At 44.0% G+C, this 11,418-nt stretch overlaps 1 non-coding gene across 1 annotated transcript; it reads left to right on the forward strand.

Annotated features, from left to right (window-relative positions):
* Nucleotides 1–1,417: 1,417 nt before the first annotated feature.
* LOC147900842 (U1 spliceosomal RNA) lies at nucleotides 1,418–1,577 on the forward strand. The gene has a single exon (XR_015541251.1). It is a non-coding gene; the product is annotated as a U1 spliceosomal RNA (small nuclear RNA).
* Nucleotides 1,578–11,418: the final 9,841 nt, after the last annotated feature.

Here is an 11,418-nt window from a genome sequence, read left to right on the forward strand (position 1 = left end):
ATATATTTTGTATAACTTTGACTTTGCATGTGTATTAAGAAGCCAAACATGATTGGATTTTGGTTGTTCTTAGACGCTTTCCAGAAATTGGACCAAATTTATAATAAGTCCAAGCTTACTCTCTTCAAGGTGATGGTCATAAATAAATCATATTCTCCACCTCATTAATTCAGCCAAGGTGTTTATCTTAGAAGCTACATGTCTTAGTATCAAATCATTTCCTCTCCAAAGAAAAGAACTTTCTAGTAAATTTTTGAAAGAAACCAAACATAGAAATCAACAAGCTGTGTGGCACAATCAAGGAAAACAAGAAAAAACATTGGGTGTTGACTAGTCTGTTACTTTGAACTCACTACCTAGGGAATCTCTAAAATAGGGGCCAAAAACCAAGGCAGGGGACTATACATCCCACGAATGCATCGCCTTTTGAATACATAGAGGATGCTTGTAGACCAAGCCTTGCAGAAACATGCCTGCCTCTTAGTGGTCATCTGACATCCCACACTGTAATATGGCAAGCATAGTGTAGCGAATGTCCTACCAAACGGCAATGGGGGTGACTACTAAGGGGACCTATGGCCTCCCATCACTAGGTTGCAGTGGGTTACCCTAGTGCTACAAGCAATTATCCTATATACATCTCCCAAATGTTGCAAGAAGTGACGCTAGATAGAGTCTCCCAATACTCTCCTCTCAAGAAGAAATAAGACATTATTGCCAAGCAGGGAAGTCACATACCTTATCTAGAAGACCTTGTGACCCTAGATCGTGTAATCGAGTGTTGTAATGTCAATGGAGAGGGCATGACCCGGATCATTTAGCCAAGTAGCTATACCGCATATGAAAATAGATTGTGCAATGTAATGAAAATATTGGACTCACATACAAGAGCAATACTTGAACCGTTCATTGTGTTCATGTGAAGAAGTAATTGTAGCTTTTTCAAAACAATATGTGGAAGATGCATGGGTTAACAGGATGATGCTAAGAACTAATTGTAGGTTCTTAAAAAAAAAAGGTGGAAGATGTATGAATGAAATTGGCTAGTTTAGGCATGCCTTAAGAGAAGAGTAGAAAAAGATGCATAAAAAGGTTCAAAGAAGACAAGTGCGCTTAACGAAAAGCTCAACGAGAAAATAGAGAGTTTTTCCTAGAGAATTGGTATAGAGCCAAAACTTAAAATTGCACACTTTTGAGCAAATAATAAAATTTTTAGACCATGAGCCGGGGAAATTGTTCAAGATTGTGCATGGAGTAAAAATCAACCATAGAAGCCGAGATGTGTCGGCCCATTTGGGAGTGCATAGAAGTCATGGGGCCTCAAATCGTGCCACGTGGAAGGAGATCCCATATAGAGGTTGGCGTAGGAAGGTGGGAGGGAGGCATAGTTAAGCGCATGGCAGCACCCCCGGAAGACATACTTACCTGGGCGGGGTCAATCGGTGATCAGGAAGGCCGATGGCCTAGGGTCGGCCTCTCCATTGCACTTCGGACGGGCTGCACCCTAGCATCTCCCTACGGGGAGAGTGCACGTCATAATTTGTGGCAGCGGGGGCTCGCGTTCGCGCGGCCCCCTTCCAATCCAATTTCAACTCGCAGAGCAGAGATGCGGGGGTCGCCTCTCCAAGGTACAACCCACTTCCGACGTCATCTAAATCCATTATTGGCTGCACGCTGCTCCGAGCGCTTTTCGGTTCTTCTAGCATCTTATTCCGCACTACTGTGAGTGAGATTGGAGGGATCTTCATTGTGTACTTGGTGTGTTTTCATGGAGCTTGAGGCTGAGGCCTGTGCATGCCTTGGGCAATGTTGTTAAGCCTAGACATCAAGTTGCGATTGAGGAGTGGAAGGATAAAGACATTGAGGCATTGTCAATGATCATTGGCACGACAGCAGCAGATTCCGTCCTTCCACACATTCAGTCGCAATGATGGCAAGTGAGGTATGGAGAATCCTAAAGGACTTGTATGAGACTATCAACCCTGAAAGGATCCTCATCATCAAGGATCAGCTGTTGACCATTAGTTTGCAGGAAGATAGAGTGTGCATGACCACCTCATGGCGATGAAAATCATTAGGGAAAGCGAGCGACAGTTGTTCACAAGCTAGACACACGACAGCTGGCCATGCTCGTGCTCAACAGCTTCCAAGGAGCTTCAAGGTTTTATGACAACCGTTATAGAAGAGTGGGAGGATAAAGATGTTGGGATGATCATTGGCACGACGGCAGATTCGGTCATTCCACACATTCAGCTTGCATTAGTGGCAATAGAGGCCTGGAGAATCGTAAGGGACTTGTATGAGACTATCAACTCTGTAAGGATCCTTATCCTCAAGAATCAGCTGTTGACCATAACTTTGGAGAGTGCATGACCACCACATGGCGGTGCAGACCATCAGGGAAAGCTAGTTGACAGCTGTTCGCAAGATAGGCACACTAATAGTTGGCAATGCTTTCAAGGGTTTTGTGATAACCATTATGCGCAACATGCTTTCAAGTAGTTCCAAGGGTTTTATGACGACCATTATGTTGGAAAAGTAGAGGTCACCTCCCCATCTGTGAGCCCCCAAAAAATGAGTGCATCCAGGGGGGGGGCACATGATGTCAACAGGGGTACGGGCAGGTACAGCAGGCTGTACGGAAGATTTTGCAACCAGGTCTGGATCCCAGAAGCAGCCTGGAATAGGGCGGAATAGCAGGGTTTTGTCTGTGTGCTGTTTGGAGGCCGATAGGCCAGCCAGCCCTCAATTTATGTGCCCCACCAGGGGGAAAACAGCAAGTCAGGTGGGGGGGTCTGTTTGGGTCGGACAATCCCCCCTACCAGGTCGGGTATTTTGGAGGGACCCTTCCCCTATAAAAGGTGGCCTCGAAATCAAGTTGCATTTGAGGAGTGGAAGGATAAAGACGTTGAGGCACTGTCAATGATGTTTAACACGACAGCCCCACACATTCAGTTGCAATAATGGCAAGTGAGGCCTGGAGAATCCTAAAGGACTTGTATGAGACTATCAACTCTGCAAAGATCCTCATCCTCAAGCATCAGCTGTTTACCGTGAGTTCGGAGGAAGGATAGAGTGCATGACCCCCTCCTGGCGGCGAAGATCATTTGGGAAAGCTAGCGACAGTTGTTCACAAGCTAGACACACAATAGTTGACCGTGCTTGTGCTCAACAGCTTCCAAGGAGCTTCAAGGTTTTTGTTACAACCATTATAGAAGAGTGGGAGGATAAAGACGTTGGGATGATCATTGGCACGACGGCAGATTCGGTCATTGCAGGCATTCAGCTTGCATCAATGGCAATTGAGGCCTGGAGAATCCTGAAGGACTTGTATGAAACTATCAACTCTGCTATCCTCAAGAATCAGCTGTGTACCATAACTTTGGAGGAAGGAGAGAGAGATTCGGTCATTGCACACATCTAGCTTGCCTCAATGACAATTGAGGCCTGGAGAATCCTGAAGGACTTGTATGAGACTATCAACTCTGCAAGGATCCTTATCCTCAAGAATCAGCTGTTGACCATAACTTTGGAGGAAGGAGAGAGAGGTCAAGACCACATGGCGGTGAAGATCCTAAGGGAAAGCTACTTGACAGCTGTTCACAAGATTGACAGTTTGGAGGCACTGTTTGCGCTCTGTTTGGAGGCAATAGGCCTCGGAGCAGGTCGGGTTCGGGCTGGCCAGGCCTGGCCCAGTGGCAGCCTGCCGTGTGGCCAGGCGGGGCCAGCCAGCCATCAATTTATGTTCCCCCACCACGGGGAAACCCACAGGTCAGCAAACGTTTGGGGGGGTCTGTTTGGGTCGGCCAATTCCCCCTACCAGGTCGGGTATTTTGGAGGGGCATAAAAGGAGGCTACTTGGGCCTTATTTTGGCATCCAGAAAAGCTGCACTTTAGGAGGCAAAAAGGAGCAGCAGAGCAGCACCAATTGGGCCTACATCCAGGAGGTGAATTGGAGCTGAGGAGCTGTAGACTTAGCTCAGCAAGGGATTGACCATAGGCTGTCGTCCAGCTAAGTAAGGTGTGGGGATCACGGACGGAGAGTCTACATAAGCTCAGAGAGGAGCACGTGGGCTTAGTGATCTAGGAGTGCCAAGGAGAGCTTTTGGTAAAACTAGAGGACCACGGTTTGGTGGGTTTGTGTCCGATTTTGGACGGAAATATACTCTTGCGGATTCTATATGTGTTGGTTTGATTTCACTGACGATGAGCTCTAGGTCATTGAAGAACATTTTTTCCGCTTAGTCTCAGTGTTGCTATGTTTTCGTGCACTGTCCTCTGAACGACCTGGCCCTAGGAGGATAACATTCCTGATTTGGCACAGTTTTTTCGGATTCTACACAGGGTTCACAGAACTTCTCCCGGATTTGACATAGGATTTTGCCTTGGATTTTACATAGATACATGCCCGAATTCCCACCAGGATTAGCTCGATTTTTGCATGGTTCACCCTAGTTTACACGGTTTTCCGATTTGCTCGGTTTTGCCCATTCACCTCGACTTACCCGTTTGGAGTTTGCCTGGATTGCCTTGCATCCTGGATCCGTTCGATACTCAAATCCATCCTACATCTCGGATCATTTTGCAGTTTGGATCATCCTACTCCCAGTTTGTATGTTCCCCAAATTCTTGTTCTGACCTTCCCACACATTTCAAAAAAAGACAATCTCCAAGACATTGCAGTCGTTCACTGCTAGAGTCCTATCTTAGCATCCAAAATTTTCTCACTTTATGCTTGAGAGGCAATATCGAGCCTCGATAGTTTGAGGAGCTCGTGGGACTGTTGCTGCAAGAGGAACAGATAAGGATATACAATGATCAAGCATTTACTATCCATACAAGAATAAGGGCAAGCCTAAAGGTGGTTCATAGTTTAAGGCTGCTTCAGGTCAAACATCTCATGAGGCAAAGGATGATAGAGATACGACAAAGAAGAAGGGAAGATGCTGTCAGTGTAAGAGGCCAGTTCATCATACCAATGAATGTACAAAAAGATTGAAGAAAGAGAAGGAGAGAAGTTGGAATGTCAATCTCAGTTTCCAATGCTTCAAATGCTGACAAAGAAAAAGATTGGAGAAAGAGAAAGAAGCAAGTTGGAACGTTAGTCTCAGTTTCCAATGCTTCAATTGCTGACAAAGATAATGCTGTAGCAAACTACGTGCTAAAAGTGTTCTTTTCCTTTATGCACCTATGATCCCAATCGTCAGTAATACTACCAGTGCAATTTCGTATTTTGACAGTGATGCGTCTACGGACATAACTTTCAAGAAACACTTCTGTCAATTTGTAGCCTACTCTTTTTGCAAAACTGTATCATGTGCCATCAATTCTCCTTATCTTGTGAAACGTTTTGTCATTAATATAGTGTACTGACTTGTATCTTTCAGACATCCTTATGTTACAAGCATAAAGCAAAAGTAGACTACTAGAGAGGCAGAAGATGCATTTTCATCATGATTTGTATCAATTCGACACACATGATAGCAATAAGCAAAACATTTGTATGGCAATATTTACATCAATAATGAAAGATAAAGAATTATGGCATGCCAGATTTACCCAATGAATTACGCTATTTGCAGCTTCTACAGATACACAATATGGTTTTGAATATACCTACAAGCCCCCTCCAAAGTATGTTATGAAGGATGAATTTTGGGAAACATAAGAGTGCCTTTCCAAAGAATGGATCTATTCATACTATTAGAAAATTGCAGCTCATACATGGGCATGTGTGTGGTCCCGTCAAGACACCATCCATGGGGAGGTATCTGTATTTTGTTACCTTTATAGACAAGTTTTCTAGATTTACTTTGTTCTATCCTTTGAATGAGAAGTCAAAGGCACTTTTGGGTTTTCAAGAGTTTGTTGCCATGGCTAAAAACCACACAGGTTGAGAGGTGTGGACACTACGAACAAATAGAGGGGGGGTTACATGTTAAATTATGTTTGCACAAAAAAGGCATTACCCACCAATGTAGGGTGCCATACAAACCTCAACAAAATGGTTTTGCTGAGAGAAATGGAGATGGCCAGGTGTATGTTAGAGGGGTAGAAGGAAACCTCATAGATTTTGGATGTAAGCCATTATGTGTGTTGCACAGGTTTTGAACACATGCCCAACAAAACCTTGAAAAACCGTCACACCCTTTGAGGCTCGACATGATTGAAAACCCGAGGTGGATTACTTGAGGGTGTTTGGATGAATAGCATTTGCACGTGTGCCTCAACAGATGATACATAAACTAGATGACAAAGTGTTGAAATGCATACTTGTTGGCTATAGCAGTGAGTAAGGGATACCATCGCAGTCAGTAGACATGCAACCTTTGCTGAAAAAATATGAGCAATTTTTGTACTTCTGTATAATTATGAGTTGAGTCCTATTTTGTAGTTTTAGTTTTAAATGGACATGGATCCACCATATAGTTTGCCAACTAGATGGATAAATATGTAAATGATCAACATGTCACTAAACATGCACAAATTCTCTCCAAGTGGACCCTTAGTGGGTTCTAATGGTAATTTAAAGGTAATCAAATTCTAGTTAACTTTCATCTATAATGTGAGTGAGCATTCAATATTCTAGATTCTTTGTGAGTGTCAAGATTGTGATATCTAAATATACCTCTTCAAGGAAAAAACTAGACTTTTTAGCTAGGCCAAGCTAGGATAGAGCTCACTTTTGTGTGCTTTCACACCATACCTCTTCAAGGAAAAAACTAGACTTTTTAGCTAGGCCAAGCTAGGATAAAGCTCAGTTTTGTGTGCTTTCACACCATACATCAACCAGCACAATCTTATGAGTGATAATGATGGGATTGAGAAAATAAAATGTCTTTGCATAAACGCTTAATGATGCCTAGTTTGGTAATAAATCAGAAATTGGGACGATAACCTTTATAATATTATTTATCGCAATAGGATTGTATTTAATATAGAAGATGTAACATCCTTGTCGATCTCTGTCCTTCTAGAAAAGGAATGAAAAGATAGAGTTTGAGGAGGGGTGAGATTTTTTGAGCATTTGAGTGGATGAAGAGTGTTAAATTAAAGAAGAATTTTCATGGTACAAAGTTTCATGCTAGGTGATGGTCTAGGTTTGTAAGATGCAAAATAAGTTATACTATGAACACAACATTGCAAACTTCTTGCTAATAAGAAAGTTCTTAACTTTGCATTTCTAGATGCAGTAAGTGTTACCATCAAACATCATTCTCTCTTAAAATCTTCTATCCAAATTGATGCCATTTTGTAACATTGGTCCGAAACCGAAAAAGTGGAGAGAGAGAGAGAGAGAGAGAGAGAGAGAGAGAGAGAGAGAGAGGGAGGGAGAGAGGAGTGTACACGATATAGCTACGTGTACACTATGTTGTATTGAACATAATTATGAATATATACAGCTAATGCGGTGAAACTGCTGATCCCTTGGGAGTCCTCACGGGTATTAACATTAAGGTAGTCAGCTTCACGTACCTCGTTAGATTTGTAGTCATGGACTTTACTGAGCAGCATGGATATGAAGCAATCCTAGGCAAGCCCTTCTTGCAAATGTCTGAAATCGTACATGATTGGCAAACCGATAACATATTTATGGCATGAGGAGCAAATCGTGCAAGTGGACCTGCATTCACACAAGGCCCACCCATTGTCATGAAAATTATTTGCCATGGAATCCGACACAACTGGCAGGACCGCATCCCTGAAACTGTTCCAAACTTGTGAGAGAGAAGAGCATGCGAAGGAGGCAGATGAATTTTGGTATGCCCCTCTCCCCGAGCCAGAGTTCTCTCAGAATTGGATGCACATTTGGGCAAACATCGACCTCCCAGAAAGATTAGGGTTCCAAATAACAACCCCCAAGCACGAAGGGTTGAGCGCGGTGGTTCCCCTCAGAATGTTTGACATGCTCAAAGCCCATGAGGTTAGCAAAGGAACAGTAAGGGTCAAATCAAACCTACAGTGGCTAATACATGTTTGTGCTAGGACTGCTCACCATGAGTTCTCCTCCAATTGAGAATCACAATTGAGCAAGTTTACCTCTCCATAAGTGCCATGAAGGAGCATCCCTCAGGTTCGAAGCTCCCAACTCCCAAAATCCCGAAGGCTCCTGCCAGGGCCAACAGGAATACCACCCCAAGGGGAGTGGAGAAGGAAAACGAAGAGAAGGAGGACCTACGAAATATACCTTCCCATTACAAGGCCTACATGATCGAGTATCGCAAGATCTTATACCAATAGGCTAAGAGAACTCAGGAAGAATGGTGCTTCCAAGGATACGATGGCCTAGCTAAGGAGGTAAACCTGGCGCCGGAAGGGGAGGACCCACAACCAGTATTCATAGCAGATGACCTCACTCCCAATATGGAGAATGCTTTAATTGCCCTCCTTCGAGAGTACAAGGACTTCATGGCCTAGAAATAGATAGATTTGAAGGGTGTGCCCGCTAGAGTCGTACAGCACCTGATACCCATGCTAAATGATGTCAGGCCATTGCGTCAGCGTCTCTATCCTATGAATCCCAGATAAGTGCTCATAGTGAGGGAGGATATCCAAAAACTCATAGATTCAGGATTCATCTATGAGATAGAGCATACAGAATGGGTGTCACCCATCGTGATAGTCCTAAAGAAGAATGGAAAGATTCGAGTATGCGTGGATCTAAAAAAAGTCAACTCTACCACTAGGCACGACCACTATCCCTTGCCTTTCACGAAAAATGTTCGAGAAAGAGTAGCCGGAAAAGAAGCTTGTAGCTTCCTAGATGGATTCTCGAGATACAATCAAGTATCTATTGCACCGCAAGATCAACATAAAACTACCTTCGCAAGCGAGTGGGGTGTGTACGTGGCCAAAGTAATGATATTTGGGCTTACCAATGCAACCGCCAGATTCCAGTGGTTGATGATCACCGTCTTCCAGGAGTACCTAAGGGACTTCGTAGAAGTTTTCTTGGATGATGTGTGCATGAACTAGACATGGGATAATCACTTGAGATACCTAAAACTAGTCCTTGAAATATGCAGGTTGTATCAGATATCCTTGAATCCCCTCAAGTGCCAAAATTGGGTCAAACATGGTGTGATTCTTAGTCACAGTGTCCAAGAATGGCATCTCGACGTATTACAACAAGATCAATCTCATTCTAGAACTACCTCCCCCCACCAATGCCAAAGGAGTGTATTAGTTTATGGGCCATACGAGCTACTATCGAAGGCTCATCGTGTTTTACGCAGACATAGCTCGGCCATTATATAAGATGTTAGTAGTCTTTGAGTGGATTGAGGAATGTCAGAAATCCATTGAGACCCTCAAGCTAGCTCTGGCCACAACACCAGTATTGCGGGCCCCGGATTGGAATCTAATATTCCACATCTAGATAGATGCCTCAAACTTTGCCATCAGGCACAACTAGGGGAGTACACCCTAGACTACCCGGTGTAGTTTGCTAATTGACAATTAAACGATGCTGAGGTTAATTATATGACAACAGAGAGGTAAGACCTAGCCATGGTCTACATGGTTAAGAAGTTCAGGCATTACACTTTAGCCATCAAGTTTGTCTTTTTTGTAGATCATCAAGCCCTATTGTATTTGGTTAACAAGCCCTGCATGAAGGGACACATCACAAGGTAGATGCTAATCTGCTTGGAGTTTCACTTCACAGTTGTGGTACATAAAGGGAAGACCAATGTCCTAGCAAACCACCTCTCCAGGGTTCCCAATGGGGAGGCTCCAACAGGAGTCACTCCTAGATGCTCCCCTATTTCTCAGTGACATAATTCCGGAGTGGGCTACCGAAATAGGCCACTACCTAGCAAATAGGTTGCCTCTAGACAAACTCCTCAAGAGGGATGGATGCAACTTCATATTAGCTAAATGCAAGCTAGCTATACCACATGGGCAAGGATGGCATCATGTGCAAATGCATGTGCGAGCATAAATACATCGACGTGCTTGAAGAAGCACATTGAGGGATTGCAGGTGGTCACTTCACCACCACTAACATTACGGCACATAAAAAGTTGCAGGCGGTCCTATGGTGGTGGCCAACTCTCTTCAGAGATGCAACTGAGTTCATCAAGCGACGTGATCCCTACCAAAGAGTGCAAATCCCAAATAAAGCAGACATGATGCCCCTAATGGGAATATTAAAATAGTGGTTTTAGAAATGGGGCATAGACTTTATTGGCCCGATCAACCCAACAGCTAGAGGAACATGGGCTAGATACATTATCCTAGCCACAGATTATTTCACCAAATGGGTGGAGGGCCGAGCCATAAGAAAAGTTGATGCATGGTCCACAGCTATGTTTTTATATGAACAGGTCATCACACGGTTTGGGTGCCCCTTAGAATTGGTTAGTGACCGAGGAGCTCATTTCCTCAATGAAACTATAGCGATCGTGACTAGTGAATTCATGATCATACATAGGAATTCAACGCCATACTACCCTAGGGCAAATGGCCTGGCTAGGAGCTGAAACAAGAAATGATGTGACATTATAACTTGCACCGTGTAAGCCAGTCAAACCGACTAGGAACACAAGGTCATTGCTACTTTGTGGGCCTATCGAACGTCTTATAACATGAACTGCACCCCCTTTAGCCTAGCCTTTGGGGTAGAAGCAGTTATGCCAATGGAATATGTAGTGCCTAGCCTTTGCATCACGGTCAAGGAAAGGCTCACCGAAAATTCCTTGTTTGAGGGCTTAATTGATCTCGAATGGCTAGAGGAAACAAGATTGTGTACAGCCTATTACCTCCAAGGGAAGAAGGCATGGTGCAAAAAATGGTTCGACCACAACCTTAGAAACAAGGACCTTGAGGAAGGAGATCTTGCACTCCTCTATAGCCTCCGCAACACCAAATGTAATCTTAAATATAGGGTCATGGGTCCCTATCGCATGGTGGAGATTACTCCGCAAGGCACATGTCGAATGGCTACCCTAGACGGAGTGGAAATGGATGGCTACCTTTATGGGGGCAAATTGAAAAGATATTACACCCCCCTCACCCTGCAGGCCCTCCACGTCATCCATGGAGAAAAGGAGCTTAAGGTTGAGGTAGCCCGGATGAAATGCCAGGCCATTAAAGAAGCCAAAGGCAACACTTGGACATCTAGGATTGATTGATTAACTAATGGTAGATCCAGCTAAGAATTGCAGGGCCCAAGCTTGCATATCCAGGTGCTTGTGGATCCACGAGCGAACCATAACTTCATCTCCTGTGGGGTATGGGAAGCGCTGTAGTAGGTACCCCCAAACCTTACTGTGGCTTCAATACGCACCATCAACGGTCAACTCAAGCACCTTAGGGTATGACATACATACATACAAACATCAAAAGTAAGACCCCATTGGTTTCCCATGTCATGCATTTTGTTGTCTCATGAGCATAAGAACAAGCACTTGTGTT

The sequence above is a fragment of the Dipteris shenzhenensis genome, chromosome 6, assembly GCF_047967505.1.
Source record: "Dipteris shenzhenensis isolate YYH24624 ecotype China chromosome 6, Dip_SZ_1.0, whole genome shotgun sequence".
NCBI classification, from domain to species: Eukaryota; Viridiplantae; Streptophyta; class Polypodiopsida; order Gleicheniales; family Dipteridaceae; genus Dipteris; species Dipteris shenzhenensis.